The following is a 15831-nucleotide window of genomic DNA, read 5'->3' as shown; positions in this document are numbered from 1 at the left end:
TTCACTGATTGACCCAGGTTCTACCTTATCATACGTTACTCTGTTGGTTGCTAGTAAGTTTGAAATAAAACCTGAATTGGTTAAACATTTTGAGGTATCTACACCTGTTGGGGGCTCGGTGATAGCTAAGCAGGTATATAGGGGTTGTATAATAATATTTCATAGTCAAACTACCGTAGAAGACTTAATCAAGTTAGATATGGTAGAATTTGATGTTATAATGGGTATGGATTGGTTGGCTTATTGTCATGCCAACGTTGTTGTAGATATGGAAGTGGAGTCACCAACCATTCAGTCCATCCCTATTGTGAATGAGTTTCCCGATGAGCTTCCGGGTCTCCTACCAGAGCAAGAAATTGAATTTTCTATTGACATAATACCAGATAATCAACCAATATCTATTCCTCCCGATATAATGGCCCCCACATAGCTGAAAGAGTTGAAAGAAAAATTAAAGAACTTACTTGAAAAAGGCTTTATTAGACCTAGTACGTTACCGCAGGGAGCACCTGTTTTGTTTGTGAGAAAGAAAGATGGTTCCTTATTAATGTTTATTGATTACAAGCAGCTGAATAAAGTGACGATCAAGAATAAATACCCGTTCCCGAGGATTGACGATTTATTTGATCAGTTGCAAGGTGCCAAGTAGTTTTCAAAGATAGACTTGAAGTCCGGGTACCATCAGGTAACGGTTAAGAATGAAGATATTCTGAAGACAACATTCAGGACTAGATATGGGCACTTTGAGTTTCGGGTTATGATGTTCGGTCTGACCAATACCCAAGCATAATTCATGGATTTAATGAACCGTGTGTTCATGCCTTTTTAGATCTGTTCGTAATTTATTGACGATATATTGGTATATTCTCGGTCAGAGGCTGAGCATGCAGATCATCTACGTATGGTGCTCAGAGTTCTACAAGAAGGGAAGTTGTATGCAAAATTTTCTAAATGTGAATTCTAGTTGAACTCTGTAGCTTTCCTTGGGCATGTTATTTTGGGTGAAGGTATCCGGGTGGATACACAAAAAATTGAGGCAGTAAAGACTTGGCCTAAACCCACAACACTGATGGAGGTTCGTAGCTTTCTCGGTTTGGTAGGTTATTACAGGAGATTTGTGGAAGGTTTTCTTCCCTTTCAACACCTTTGATAAAGTTGACTCAGAAGGGAGCAAGGTTTCAATGGACTTGTCACACCTCCTATTTATACACCCGAAGGTAGTACAAGGGAGTTTTCCCAATTAAAGTGACATTATTCGAAATGAGATTATTTATTTACTTATTTTTTTTTCAGAGTCGCCACTTGGGATGGTTTGTTTTATGGTGTCCCAAGTCACCGGTTTATTTTAAAATTCCAAATCGAGGAAAATTCGACTTTCCTTTTGAAGTCTGCGAACTAGAAATTCTGAATAAGGAATTCTGTTAACCCGAGGGAAGGTGTTAGAGCAAGGTCGCTTAAACTATCATAATTGGTCTATTATCTGACTTTAATACATGTTTTAGCCTATGGTATATTTTTAACTTATTAAGCCGCTTTTAATTAATTTTAAGAAAATTCAACGTCATCTAAAACATGTCTTGAACCACGTCACATGAAATGCACCCCGGTCCACGACACGTGTTATTCAACGTTGTTGAGAGTTGGAGTTAGGTCACATGAAATGCACACCCGAGTTTAAGGAAATTAATTTAAATTACGCGGCTAAAGCAACTGCGCACTTTCAAGTTGGCGAGGGCCATGGAAAATTCAATTAAATGGCACGCCTCGATTTCTATAGGATAAAAATTAATTAAGTGAAAGCCATGGGTTTTGAGATTTTATTTGGCATGGCACGCCTCAAATTATTCTAACTAAAGGGTTTCTAAAATTAATTTAAATTTTTTTAGGGCCATACATTGTACGTTCGACTAAAATGCACGCCTCAAGCTATATTGATAAGCTAAATTAATAAGCTAATTAAAGGGCCTAGTTAATTAATCACAAGGCTAAGGGGATTTCTTATTTATTTAAAACAAAAGTTTAAGCTACATTGATAATCAACGGGTTTGCATTGGTAGAACTGCTCCAATTATTTTGAAGATAGTTTGGACCAGCAGTAGTCATTTGCTGAGATGACCATATCGAAAAGGAAACAAACCCGCACATGATAAAGCATACAATCCTCCAATTCACAAAGTCCTTCAAGATTGGGCCCAAAATGAGCCCAAATTTAGTGAAACAATGAACATCTAGAGACATGAGACATGAAATTGAATGTTCATCAGCTGGATCGGCATTAGGCCCAATTCTTAGAACCAAATAATTTGCACAAAATCAATTAAACGCAAGTCAACTAATGCTACATGAAACATGAAATTGAATTAACATTTTAACTTCTGAATTTCAACTATTTAAACCAGAATCAACTAGTTGAACTTCTGAATTTTAGTTTTCATGCATTTTAGGCCAGATCTACTGTGGGAAAAATCCAGCAGCAGCAGATAAACAAGTTACTGGGCTCAAAAAGCAGGCCTAAACGACACATGGGAAAGCAAACTCCCACTTTGGAAACAGCCTTAAGTCCTAGGCCCAAAGAGCCTAAACTTTGCAAAGATAAGGCTGGAGCAAGACTCAAGATCGAGTCCACACTCACACAAAACTACCATTTCACATCCATCAAACCAAACCAGCTTGATAGACTTTCATCAGTACACAACAGTAATTCAATTCCAAACCACCTCACAAATACGCCTATGAATTTTAATCTCAACTAAACTATTTTCTCAATAACACAAATAGCTGAACCCAGGATGTTCACATGTCAATTACTTGAATCCAAAATCACACCCAAACTCTTAAATTGATTCATTTTACAACATATTAAGGACATGAGAAAACTAAAATAACATGCCTAGTATTAGATTTACTACAGAATACTAAAGAAATGGAAGAAACAGAAGGAATAAAACTCAAATATAACTTTGTATTTAATCAGGTTTCATCTTAAAACACATGTTCACATTCACTTGTTTTGCATAGTTTGAAGAATACATGGATTGCATATAAAAAAACAAGGAGTTAAACAACATCAGCATAATCAACTCAAAGCAGCAATAGAACAGTGATAGAATGACAAATCAAAACAAAACATCAAACCAAAACTCAAACCATTTTTCAACCTAAGGCACGATTTTAGAATTTTCAGGAGTTCTAGCTAACAATGAGAATCAGAGATCCAAAACCAAGCAGAGTTTTTAGCATTTTCGGTTTTTCTGGAATTCAAAGAAAGCTCTGTTACTTCTGAAATTTTCAGTATTTTTTAGCCTCCAAAAATCTCACTTGGGAGTGAAGAAACAGTATCCTTTATAGGGAGCAATTAGGGCAGCATAAATGAATCAACTTATTTTCTACTTACCCTTTTCAAATTTTCATTTTTGCTCTTAATCCTTAACTAGAAAATCTGTTTTCCTAATCAGTCCTCCGCCCACCTTCTAGGCAACTTCCTAAATCAGTTACTAAAGATTCCCCAACTTAAAATGCCTAAACTAACCCTTAAACCCCCTGTTTTTACCCCAACCTACCTCATGGGTCAAGTTGAGCCAATAGCTTAAAACCAAATGAACGGGCTGCTCTTGCAAATGGGTCAGAAATGACCCAAAGCCAAACAACAAACTAATCCAAACTAAATTCCGTGAGCATATGGAAAGCAGAAGAAAACAAACACTTAAATGATTTCAAAATTGAAAATCTAAACTAAGTGACTGATTAATAACACAAGTGAGCATGGAATCAACTAAGTTATTAAATAGAAATAAACCCAATTAAACTGAACTATGAGACTAAAATTAAACGAGGGGGAAATCAGAAACTTAAAACCTAAAACTAAACAAAATGGATAAACAAAGTCAGGGCACAACTTTTTTTAGAAATTGAAAAGAAAAACTGAAAATGAACGGAAATAAATACGAAAAAACAAATTAACCTAAAGGGAAGAACTAAGTTCGAAACTTATCACAATTTTAGTCAGAAGACAGACCAACCAAAATACATGGAGAAGAAAAGAAGAAGAATAAGAGGTGAAACAAATCCAAATGGACAGAAAAGATAAGAGAAGGAGGACTTACCAACTCAAATAAACACTTCTGGATGCCCTGATTTAAACAAAATTGATGCTAATCACTTGTTCTTTGTCAAGAACAAGCGGACAACATTAATTTTGCCTTGAATCAGATTTCAAAACTCGAAAAACTGGAAGCCTATGTTATGCATGCCACAGATTCAAGAGATTCTGATTTGGGGCTTTTAAAGCTTCAACTTCAATTCAAGAATCAACGAACGTTAGGGTGATTCAAGGCAAAACAAATGGATATTTGGAGTGAGGGAGCCTTGGAGGTTCTCCAGTGTTAGTTTGGGGTTGAGCAGAGGTGGCGCCGCCACCGGAGAAAATAAGGGCAACACTAGGGTTTCTCCTTTAAATTAAGATTCGAGATGTTCCAAGGAGTTTTGAGGGAAGGTGATTGGTGATTCGTGGTTGGGTGTGGAGAGGATTTTGGGGTGTATTTTTGGTGGTGATTTGCGGTGGCGCCGCCACTGGTGGCGGGTGGAGATAAGGGCGGCTTTTAGGGTTTTTGTTCTGTTGGGGTGAGAGAGATGAGAGACGAGGGGGGTAGGGGGTGAACGTTTGGACAGTTATATATCATAGGGGACTCAGTTCCGGACCATCCAATCAATTAAGATCATCAAATAATTAAAGAAAAAAATTCTAATTCTAGGAATTCTGTAGGAATAATTCATGCGAGGCAAAAATCACGTGCTCACAGCTGCCCCTCTTTGCTCGGAGACACGAAGGGTTTTCGGGCAAAGATAAAATGAGCAATCACGAGGGATTTTTGCCCGTTTGACATTCCATGAGAAGCATTTTGAAATGAGTCTGACCGAACCTTGCTTCAAAGGTTGCCTACATATCCTTGGCTATAAAGGAATCATGCCAGTGTAGTTCTTGAAGTTTTGGTAGCTGGGACTACCGGGAGCTATGATTTTATTGTTGTTGCTGCTACTGCTTGCTGACCCCCTTATTACACCAAAAGGAAAATCAAAAGCTAAGCTAGCTAAACCTATCAACTACGAGTTACAAGATTCCTATCTATAAATATCTCGAAGCTTGATCTTGAGTCTTGGCTAGGTCTTGCTGCAGACTCCGATGCTCGTCATCTATAACCGCTGGTTCATTCTTCAGCTTTAGATCAAGGCGGGACATGCGAAGCTTCTTACTTCAATCATATCTTGAGCAGTCCACATCTTTCTCCGTTTCAAACTTTGAGTTCGCTTCTTTGTTTTTTTGTCCTTTTTCTTCTTTTCTTTGTTTTGGATTAAAACTCATTCTTTTGGTCATCTCGAACCTGTGCCTTGAGGTCAAACCTGATCAGGCACCAAAACAGACAAACAGACGAAATTTTCTACCCCAGTTTTCACTAGGAAAATTTCGTGAGTTATTTGTAACCAAAACCTACATTATTTCTTTATTGAAAGCAACAAAGTAAGGATCGTGTGTCCTTAGGAAGAAAGATTAGGGAATGAAGCTCTATATCTAAAAATCTCAACTTAGGGATTGGAGCCCTAATGTTGGCAAAAAGGCGACTAGGGAATGAAGGCCCTATGTTGGCAAAAAGGTAACTAGGGAATGGAGGTCCTATGTTTAAAAAGCTCAACTCAGGGATTTGAGACCTAATGTTGGTAAAAAGGCGACTAGGGAATGGAGGACCTATGTCTAAAAATCTCAACTTAGGGATTGGAGCCCTAATGTTGGCAAAAGCAACTAGGGAATGGAGGCCCTATGTCTAAAAATCTCAACATAGGGATTGAAGCCCTAATGTTGGCAAAAAGGTGACTAGGGAATGGAGGCCCTATGTCTAAATCTCAACTCATGGATTGGAGCTCTAATGTTGGTAAAAAGGCGACTAACAGACCCTAACAGAAAGAAAATACGGACTCGAAAATAAACTGACAGACTCCAACAGAAACAGACTAAAGTGAAAAATCAGGAATACATTAATGCTCCTGGGCCCTCGGAACACCATTCGGTCTCGCCGCGGGCCTATATGCCAGATCACCTTGCAGCCGCTCCATATCACTCATTATCTGGCGAACAAAAGTCATCACTGTAGCGAAGAAGGTGGTACAAGTCATGTCCTCGCATGCTTGGCACTTCACAGTGATGTAATCAGCAATGGCTCTGATCCTCTCTCGGATTTTGCCCTTTTCCTGAAGAAATCACCCTATCTGCTGATTCCTGGCTTTTAATACCTGAGAGTCGTGAAGATGTTGATTTTGCACCTGTTGTATTACTTCCTCCATCTGATCCATCAAATTATAACAGTGTTCCCTGTCAGCTTTGAAGCCTTTAGCCTGCTTGGGTGCCTCATTTTGTAGAGTAGCTACCTTTCTTCTCAAGCTGGTGATTGTCCCTTCATACTTTCTCTTCAGTTGTTGCACAAACTGCGTCCGACCTTTTGCATTTTCCACCAATTGAGCCCGGGCTTTGAGCTTTGACAGCTTCCATTTGTCTTTATTCCTGGCATGGGTCAGACAGTGTTCGGCTCTTCAAAACCTTGGGGGTTACCATAGCGTTGGTATAAGAACAAGAGAGTGCAAAAACCTTCAGATAAATTTCCATCCTGGATATCGCGACTAATACTCAACAAATCCAGAAATCTATGGGGAGATACTGGTCTTGGTGACAATGGATATCGACTTCTAAAGTTTCCATTAAGGCCCGCATAATCCGCAACTTCCTCCAGCGTGGGTGTGAGCTCAAAGTTAGAGAAACGGAACACATTGCGAGATGGGTCCCAAAAAGGTACTAAAGCTTCAATTATGTCCAACCTTGGCTTGACGTTCAATAGTCCGACGAGGCCTCCCAAAACCTTTACCACTGTTTCTCTACTGCCTTTCCATAGATCATTCCACCACATGTGGAGCTGTAAGGGGATATCATTAAGGACTGTGAATGGTTCAATTTCATTTGTGCACATCCTGCACATTTATTAAGGTGATTTAATAACTTATTTTGACCCAAAAAAGTGATTCCATTTTTTCAAAATTTTACTACAAAAATAAAACCCGGTTTTGCAGATACGACCTTTCAGTGCTTCGGGGAAGAAAATTTTAATGTTGTGCCTGCTAACTGGTCAAAAATAAAAAAAAATGACCAAAGGTGGTTGTTCTTGCAAAAACAGCCTTCTGGCACCCTTTTGGGGACATTCGGCTTATTTTAAACAAGAATGGCATCACCCTGCTTATTTGTGACAAAAATAGAATTTTGTTGTTTTTGGGTTATTTTTTGCAAAAAGAAGTTAGAACCGATGGGGGTTGCTAGTGAGAATCAAACTGGCGTAGTTCGGGCAGATTTGACAAAAATGAAAACCAACTAATTTTAAAAACAAAACTTTCTATTTCTTTTCTTTTTTTAAAAAAATTTTGGCAGAGTTTCGGTATATTTTGGACACTGATTTTTCAAAACAAATAACTATCACTCTGAGCCTTCACACTGTTATTTTATTTTCCCAATTTCTTCTATTATCCACAAGCCGGTCAACATGCAAATCCGAAGCAAATAAATGCACAAGTAGCAAGTAAAATGATTCAGGATGGTCTTTTCATTTCGGGTACGCATGTCCTAGACAGACCCAACCCCTGTGTTGAGTCTCCTAAGTCAAATGCACGTGATGAAAACAAATGTTTCTACTAGGGATTCGGCATGAGGTTTTGTTATACTAGGTTTAAAACCTGAGTTTATTGTTCTAGACCTGGCTTACCCGAGCAGACAACCCGAGCCGAGGGGGGGCAGCGTACCGGGAATACAGAAGCTTCACCGACTTAGCAACTTGTCCGAACCTCGTTCTAAAATGGGTTAAGACTCTAGACAGAAGAGAAGTCACACGAAGTGCACCCTTCTCCATGATTTAAAGACTCGGAGAGAAAGGGTTTCATAGCAGTTTATATACAGTTCACAGAATATCAAAACGGTAAAAGCATTTCGCACATTAGGATCAGACATGTAGGAAAATCAGATAACAGATAAAGCCAATCATAATAGCTATTCTAAGCTCGAATTCTTGAACCCTAAACCAGAGATTCTGAGTTCGGTCCCCAGCAGAGTCGCCAGAGCTGTCACACCTCCTTTTTACACACCTGAAGGTAGTACAAGGGTGTTTTTCCAATTAAAGTGACATTATTCGAAATGGAATTATTTATTTATTTATTTATTTATTTATTTTCAGAGTCGCCACTTTGTATGGTTTGTTTTCTGGTGTCCCAAGTCACCAGTTTATTTTTAAATCCCAAATCGAGGAAAATTCGACTTTCCTTTTGAAGTCTGCGAACCATAAATTCTGAATAAGGAATTCTGTTAACCCGAGGGAAGGTGTTAGGCACCCCCGGATTCCGTGGTTATAGAACGGTCGCTTAAACTATTATAATTGGTCTATTATCTGACTTTAATACATGTTTTAGCATATGGTACATTTTTTAACTTATTAAGCCGCTTTTAATTAATTTTAGGAAATTCAACGTCATCTAAAATATGTCATGAAGCACGTCACATGAAATGCACCCACGGTCCATGACACGTTTTATTTAACGTTGTTGAGAGTTGGAGTTGGGTCACATGAAATGCACACCCGAGTTTAAGGAAATTAATTTAAATTACGCGACTAAAGCAACTGCGCATTTTCAAGTTGGCGAGGGCCATGGAAAATTCAACTAAATGGCACGCCTTGATTTCTAAAAGATTGAAATTAATTAAGTGAAGGACATGGGTTTTGAGATTTTATTTGGCATGGAATGCCTCAAATTGTGCTAAATAAAGGGTTTCAAAAATTAATTTAATTTTTTTAGGGCCATAAATTGTACGTTCGACTAAAATGGCATGCCTCAAGCTATATTGTGTTACAACCCATATCCACACACGTTAGTTCATGCCATATATTAGTTAACATAAATTCAAGAAGTAATTACCTTTGAGACGATAAGAAGTTAATCCTATTGGTTTTAAGTGATACAAGGGTGTATAAGGGTGATTAACAAGTATTAGAAGTTAAACGAATCAAGGATGTGGTAACTCGTATTTTCAGGTAAACCTAGAGGTTATTAATACACTCAAGGTCATGTATTAAGGTGTTTGAATCATATAATATCCGTATCATAAGTCTTGAAGCCAAACGAGTTATGAAACAAAAGTCGACAAAAGTTGTCGCAACTTAGGTTCATAATTTTACTTAAACATTAGGTCAAATGTTTCTAATCTTTTCTCCTAATTTACAAGGAATTATGGGTTATATACCAACAAAATTAAAGATCTATGATTCTAGTTTCCAACGCATTAAACCATTCATCGATACGATCTCGAAGTAGAGAGATATTCGCATTTTCGCGAGACTGCGCCAGGAACCTCTCTATGGGGCCCACTAAGGCGGTTTAAGATATTTGGACCTATATAGGATGCCTCCAACCCATTTTAAGTCATTTCTTCTCACTATTTTCAGACCTTAGAACCCTAGGAATATCCTCTCAAGGTTCTCTCAAGATTCAGGACCCAAAAAAGGGCAAACAACACAAATCAAGTGTCGGGAATTCCGTGGCGCTAGTAAGTCTCTTGTTCTTCCTGTTGTTGCTCATTTTTGTGTCGTTCCAGCTCATGTGGGAGGTTGTTTTAAAGGGTTTATGTTCTGTAAATACTTCCTCATGTTCTTAATATCAATCCTAGGTGATTTCAAGCCTTCTAAAGTGATTTTAGTGCCGAAAAACACTAATTGATCGCTAGTTTCGCTTTTTTGTTGTTGTGGCAGCATTGGAGGGATATTTCATGGAAATTTAAGGTCAAATTGGAGTTTTACTTTCTTTATAAAGGTAAGGAACCTCTTACTCTATATTTATTTAAGATTATCCAAGTTTCGGCTAAGCCATTGAAGCTAGAACTTGTGAAATATATATCGAAAGGCTTGGTAGTAATGTTATTGTTTTGTGGACTGTTTTGCGTTGTTGTTGGGCTGCGTATTTTACTATTGTTTTGTGGAGTTATGGAGGAGGAATGGTGTGGAGAAACACTATATATATGTAGGGTTGTGTGATGATAGTTATTCGTAACATTTCCGGGTCGTTTGACACGACTACGGTGGTCGTCGTATGTATGGAGTGATTAGGCTGTGCGTGGACTATTTTGGGAGGCTCAATATGTTTATTATTGATGTTGTTTGGGCTGTTTGGTGATTGTTTTGAATGGTGTGAAGTCATATATATAGGGGAGGTGCTGTCCGTTTCATCGTAAAATAGGTTGTGGTCGATACATAATAGTTATGACGCTTAAATGATAACGATAGTATCGTTTCTCTTATTGTAGACTAAGGAGTTTTGACAATTGCATAGCTTGAGATTGGGGCAGTATATACAAGGTATGTGAGGCTATCCCTTTTCTTCTTTTGCACGACTCCGATTGTACATAATGTAATGAACGAGCTTCCAAGATACTCTACTCTTACAAGCTAGCAGTACTTACATTGTTTTCCCTCTTATGGAACGATTGATGTTAATGTTGCTTCTCTTATTCTTATGTTATCAATGTTGTTGGTACTTCCTGATTCTTATAAGGTTCATAGTGAAGAGTTAGTCCTAATAACGTGTACAGAGGATACCGACCTTACGTCACTCCGAAAGGTTTAGAATGTGATTCCATGAGTCGAGCATGCATTATATATATGTATCTATTTTACTCTACCGAGCCACGCTATAGTTGGCCGGGTACGACACCTATTGTGCAACCACTGATCAGTTGGGTTTTACCGAGCTCCACGTGGCCGGGTACGATTCTACCGAGCCTATTATGGCCGGGTACGATATGATGATGATGATATTATGGTCGGGTACAATATGATGATGATGATGCCCACAGAGGCGAATGTTTTAAAGGTTTATGTATTTATACATATGTATCATGCATTTCATGTCAGTAGCCCTCAGAGGTACTAAGATGTTACAGGTTGTATATTCTCTATCCTTGCTTACATTACTGATCGTATTTATGGTTCCCTACCTTACATACTCAGTACTTTATTCGTACTGATGTCCTTTTATTTGTGGACGCTGCATGTCATGCTGCATGTCATGATAGACAGGCAGGTGCAGCTCCCCCACTACAGTAGGCTGTCCAGTTCAACGGTGATTGGCGAGATCCGTTCTCCGGACTTGCCTTGGTCTTGGTATGCATTTTTGTTATTGACATTATGGGTATGTAGGGGCCATGTTCCGGCTATGTTGCAGAACTTATGTTCCTTTAGAGGCTCATAGACAGGTGTCGACTCATGTATAGTTTGGTATGCCTTGTCGACTAGTTTTTGTTGTATAGTCTTTCATGGTAGCGTGGTAGCTCATACCTTATATGTAGTTTCTTGATTGTCTGGTCATCCCCTGCTATGTATGTTCATGCCGTCATATTTTATTGCTGGTTGTCCATGATCCAGGTCTACCATTTATATTGATCTCGTCAGCCCTAAAAGATAATAATGAAGGTTAGATGAAATGTACGTTGGTGCTCGGCAAGTATGGTCGGGTGCTAGTCATGGCCCTCCAGTTTGGGTCGTGACAAACTTGGTATCAGAGCAAGTCTGTCCTAGGGATTGTCTATGAGCCATGTCTAGTAGAGTCTTGATTATGGATGTGTAGCGCGCCACATTTATAATCAGGAGGCTACATGACATCTAGGGTTGTTACCTTCTTCCTGAATCTAGATCGTGCGTAGAGTTGAGTCGTAAGTGTTTGTCTCTAATATTCACCTTGTTTTCTTTCAGTGACGCCTTCGACTAGGAAGCAAACGATTAGTAGACGGCTTGATACAGCAGCGGGAGAGGGTACCAGTCAGGTGCCCCAAGCTAGAACAGGACAAAGTGAGGCTCAAAGTGAGATGCCCTCTCATACCTCATCTACTCCATCTCTTCCAAAGGATATTAGAAGGCACCCAGTGCCTCCAGTTCCTCTGTCTGGCACTACAGACCAGGATATGCGGAGTGCTTTGCAGTTGTTGACTAGCTTGGTAGCTGCTCAGGCTCAGAGGCAGAATACAGGTGCTGCTGATAAACCAGTTAGTACAAGAGTTCGTGATTTTATTAATTTAGACCCTCCAGTGTTTACCGGATCAGACCCCAAGGAGGACCCACAGACTTTTATTGACCAGGTTCATCGTACACTTCGGGTTATGCATGTTAGTGATACAGAGGCAGTAGAGTTGGCTTCTTATCGGCTACGGGATTTAGCGGTTCTCTGGTATGATAGTTGGGAGAGATCCAGGGGTCCGAACCCTCCTCCAGCTGTGTGGAAGGAATTTTCTGAGGCCTTTCTTCGTCACTACTTGCCAGTTGAGATACGACGAGCTAGAGCTGATAAGTTCTTGAACCTTAGACAAGGTAATATGAGTGTGCGAGAGTACAGTATGCAGTTTGATTCTTTGGCAAGGTATGCTCCCCATATGGTGGCCGAGATGAGTGATAGGGTGCATATGTTCGTGAATGGGTTGGGACCACATCTGATAAATGAGTGTACGACAGCCTCCTTGGTGGAGGGCATGGATATTTCCCGTATTCAAGCTTATGCCCAGACCCTAGAGGATCGTAAGCGCCAGCAGAGGGCAGTTAGGGAGCAGGATAGGGGCCAGCATAAGAGGGCGAGATTTGCAGGGTATTCTGATGACTTCAGAGGCCGCATCAGGCCACAGTTTTCGAGGAGTTCGGCGCCACCTGTAGCTAGTGCTCCTCCACAGTTTCAGAGGCCTCGATATGATCGATCCTATTCTGGTCCAGGTCAGAGTTCGCGGGCATCTGGCTCGCAACATCACAGGGATACTAGTCAGATGAGACCCCCAACACCACATTGTGATCAGTGCGGCAAGGCCCACTTTGGACTGTGTCGTCGAGGTTCTGATGCATGCTATTCGTGCGGGCAGCCTGGCCATATGATGCGGGATTGTCCTAATAGAGGAGGTGATGGTATGGCTCAGCCGACTGGATCTGTGTCTGGTTCTTCCTCATCAGTTCGACCTCCAGCACGGGGTTTTCAGCAGTCGACAGGTCGTGGTAGGGGTAGAGGTGCAGTGCCGAGTTCGAGTGGTGCTCAAAATCGAACCTATGCTCTAGTAGGTCGACAGGATCTCGAGTCGTCTCCAGATGTTGTTACAGGTATTATATCTGTGTTTTCTTATGATGTATATGCGCTGATTGATCCGGGATCTACATTATCATATGTTACACCCTTTGTGGCTAATAAGTTTGGCATTGAACCTGAATTGATAAGTAAACCCCTTGCGGTATCTACTCCGATAGGAGATTCTGTGATTGCTAGAAGGGTATATAGAGGTTGCACTGTGATGATTTGTAGTCGTCAAACCTCGGCAAATTTATTTGAGTTAGAAATGGTTGATTTTGATGTGATAATGGGAATGGACTGGTTGGCCTCATGCTATGCAAATGTTGATTGTCGTACGAAGATGGTTAGGTTGCAATTTCTGGGTGAACCCGTCATTGAATGGAAAGGGAACATTGCTACACCGAAAGGTAGGTTTATTTCCTATCTTAAGGCAAGGAAAATGATCTCAAAAGGTTACATTTATCATCTCGTTCACATTAGGGATGCGGAGGCAAAACCGCCTACTTTACAATCAATCCCTGTGGTCAACGAATTCCCAGATGTTTTCCCAGATGAACTCCCAGGCCTTCCTCCTGAAAGGGAGATTGAGTTTAGCATTGATGTGTTGCCTGACACTCAACCGATCTCTATTCCTCCATACAGAATGGCCCCGGCAGAGTTGCGAGAGTTGAAGGTGCAGTTGAAGGACTTGCTGGATAAGGGCTTTATTAGGCCTAGCACTTCACCTTGGGGTGCACCAGTCCTATTCGTGCGGAAGAAAGACGGGTCGTTACGGATGTGTATCGACTATCGACAGTTGAATAAGTCTACTATAAAGAACAAGTATCCACTTCCAAGAATTGATGACCTGTTTGACCAACTCCAGGGTGCCAAGTATTTCTCCAAGATTGATTTACGTTTAGGGTATCATCAGGTGAGGGTTAAGGAGAAGGATATTCCAAAGACGGCCTTCCGGAGAAGATATGGGCACTTTGAGTTCTTGGTGATGTCGTTCGGGCTAACAAATGCCCCAGCAGCTTTTATGGATCTCATGAATACTATATTCAGGCCCTATCTTGATGTGTTAGTGATTGTATTCATTGATGACATTCTAGTGTATTCTCGTTCGGAAGCGGAACATGCGGGCCACTTGCGGATAGTATTACAGACGCTTCAGGATCGTAAGTTATATGCTAAGCTCGCCAAATGTTAATTCTGGTTGAACTCAGTAGCATTCCCTGATGAGGGTATTAGTGTCGACACTCAGAAGATCGATGCAGTAAAGAATTGGCCGAGACCTACAACACCATCAGAAGTCCGCAGCTTCCTAGGGCTAGCAGGATATTATAGGCGGTTTGTAGAAGGATTTTCCTCTATATCATCACCATTGACTAAGTTAACACAAAAAGCTACCAAATTCCAGTGGTCTGACACTTGTGAACGTAGTTTTCAGGAGCTGAAGAATCGATTGACATCTGCACCAGTGCTCACTCTTCCTGAAGGAACAGAAGATTATGTGGTATATTGTGATGCCTCAGGTATAGGTTTGGGGTGCGTATTGATGCAGCGTGGGAATGTGATTGCTTATGCATCAAGACAATTGAAGAAGCATGAAAAGAATTATCCAACCCATGATTTGGAATTGGCTGCAGTAATATATGCTTTGAAGATATGGCGGCACTACTTATACGGCGTCCATGTTGACATCTACACAGATCACAAGAGTTTACAATACATCTTCAAGCAGAAAGAGTTGAATTTGAGGCAGCGTAGGTGGCTTGAATTATTGAAAGACTACGACGTCGAGATATTGTATCATCCCGGTAAAGCCAATGTTGTGGCAGATGCTCTCAGCCGTAAATCAATGGGAAGCTTAGTACATATTGAGGCAGGTAGATGGGGGTTGATTAAAGAGCTTCATCAGCTAGCCAATATGAGAATCAGATTGTTAGACTCTGATGACGGAGGTGTTACTGTACAGAATACATCAGAATCATCTTTGGTAGCCGAGGTAAAAGCACGACAATATGAAGATCCTATCTTAGTACGATTAAGAGAAAGCATTCAACAGTGTAAAAGTATGGCTTTTGGGATCGGAAAAGATGGGGCACTGAGATACCAGAGCCGATTGTGTGTGCCTAATGTGGCAGGGTTGCGAGAGAAGATTATGAATGAGATTCATCAATCCCGATATTCCATCCATCCCGGCTCGACAAAGATGTATCATGATGTCAAGGAGCAGTATTGGTGGGATAATATGAAGAAGTCTATTGCAGAATTTGTAGCCCAGTGTCCCAATTGTCAACAAGTAAAGATAGAACATCAGAAACCCGGTGGATTGCTTCAAAATATAGAGATTCCGACCTGGAAGTGGGAGGTGATTAATATGGACTTCATTATTGGATTACCTCGCTCTTATCATAAGTTTGACTCCATCTGGGTGATAATTGATCGACTTACAAAATGTGCCCATTTTCTGCCAGTGAAGACAACTTACACGGCTGAAGATTATGCGAAGTTGTATATCAAGGAGATTGTTAGGCTTCATGGTGTGCCCGTATCTATTATATCAGACCGAGGAGCTCAATTTACGGCTAACTTTTGGAGGTCTTTCCAGAAGGGTTTAGGCACACAAGTAAATCTCAGCACTGCATTTCATCCGCAGACTGACGGACAGGCTGAACG

This window comes from Nicotiana sylvestris, chromosome 11 (assembly GCF_000393655.2).
Source record: "Nicotiana sylvestris chromosome 11, ASM39365v2, whole genome shotgun sequence".
Taxonomy (NCBI): Eukaryota; Viridiplantae; Streptophyta; class Magnoliopsida; order Solanales; family Solanaceae; genus Nicotiana; species Nicotiana sylvestris.
This window is presented reverse-complemented; position numbering follows the sequence as displayed.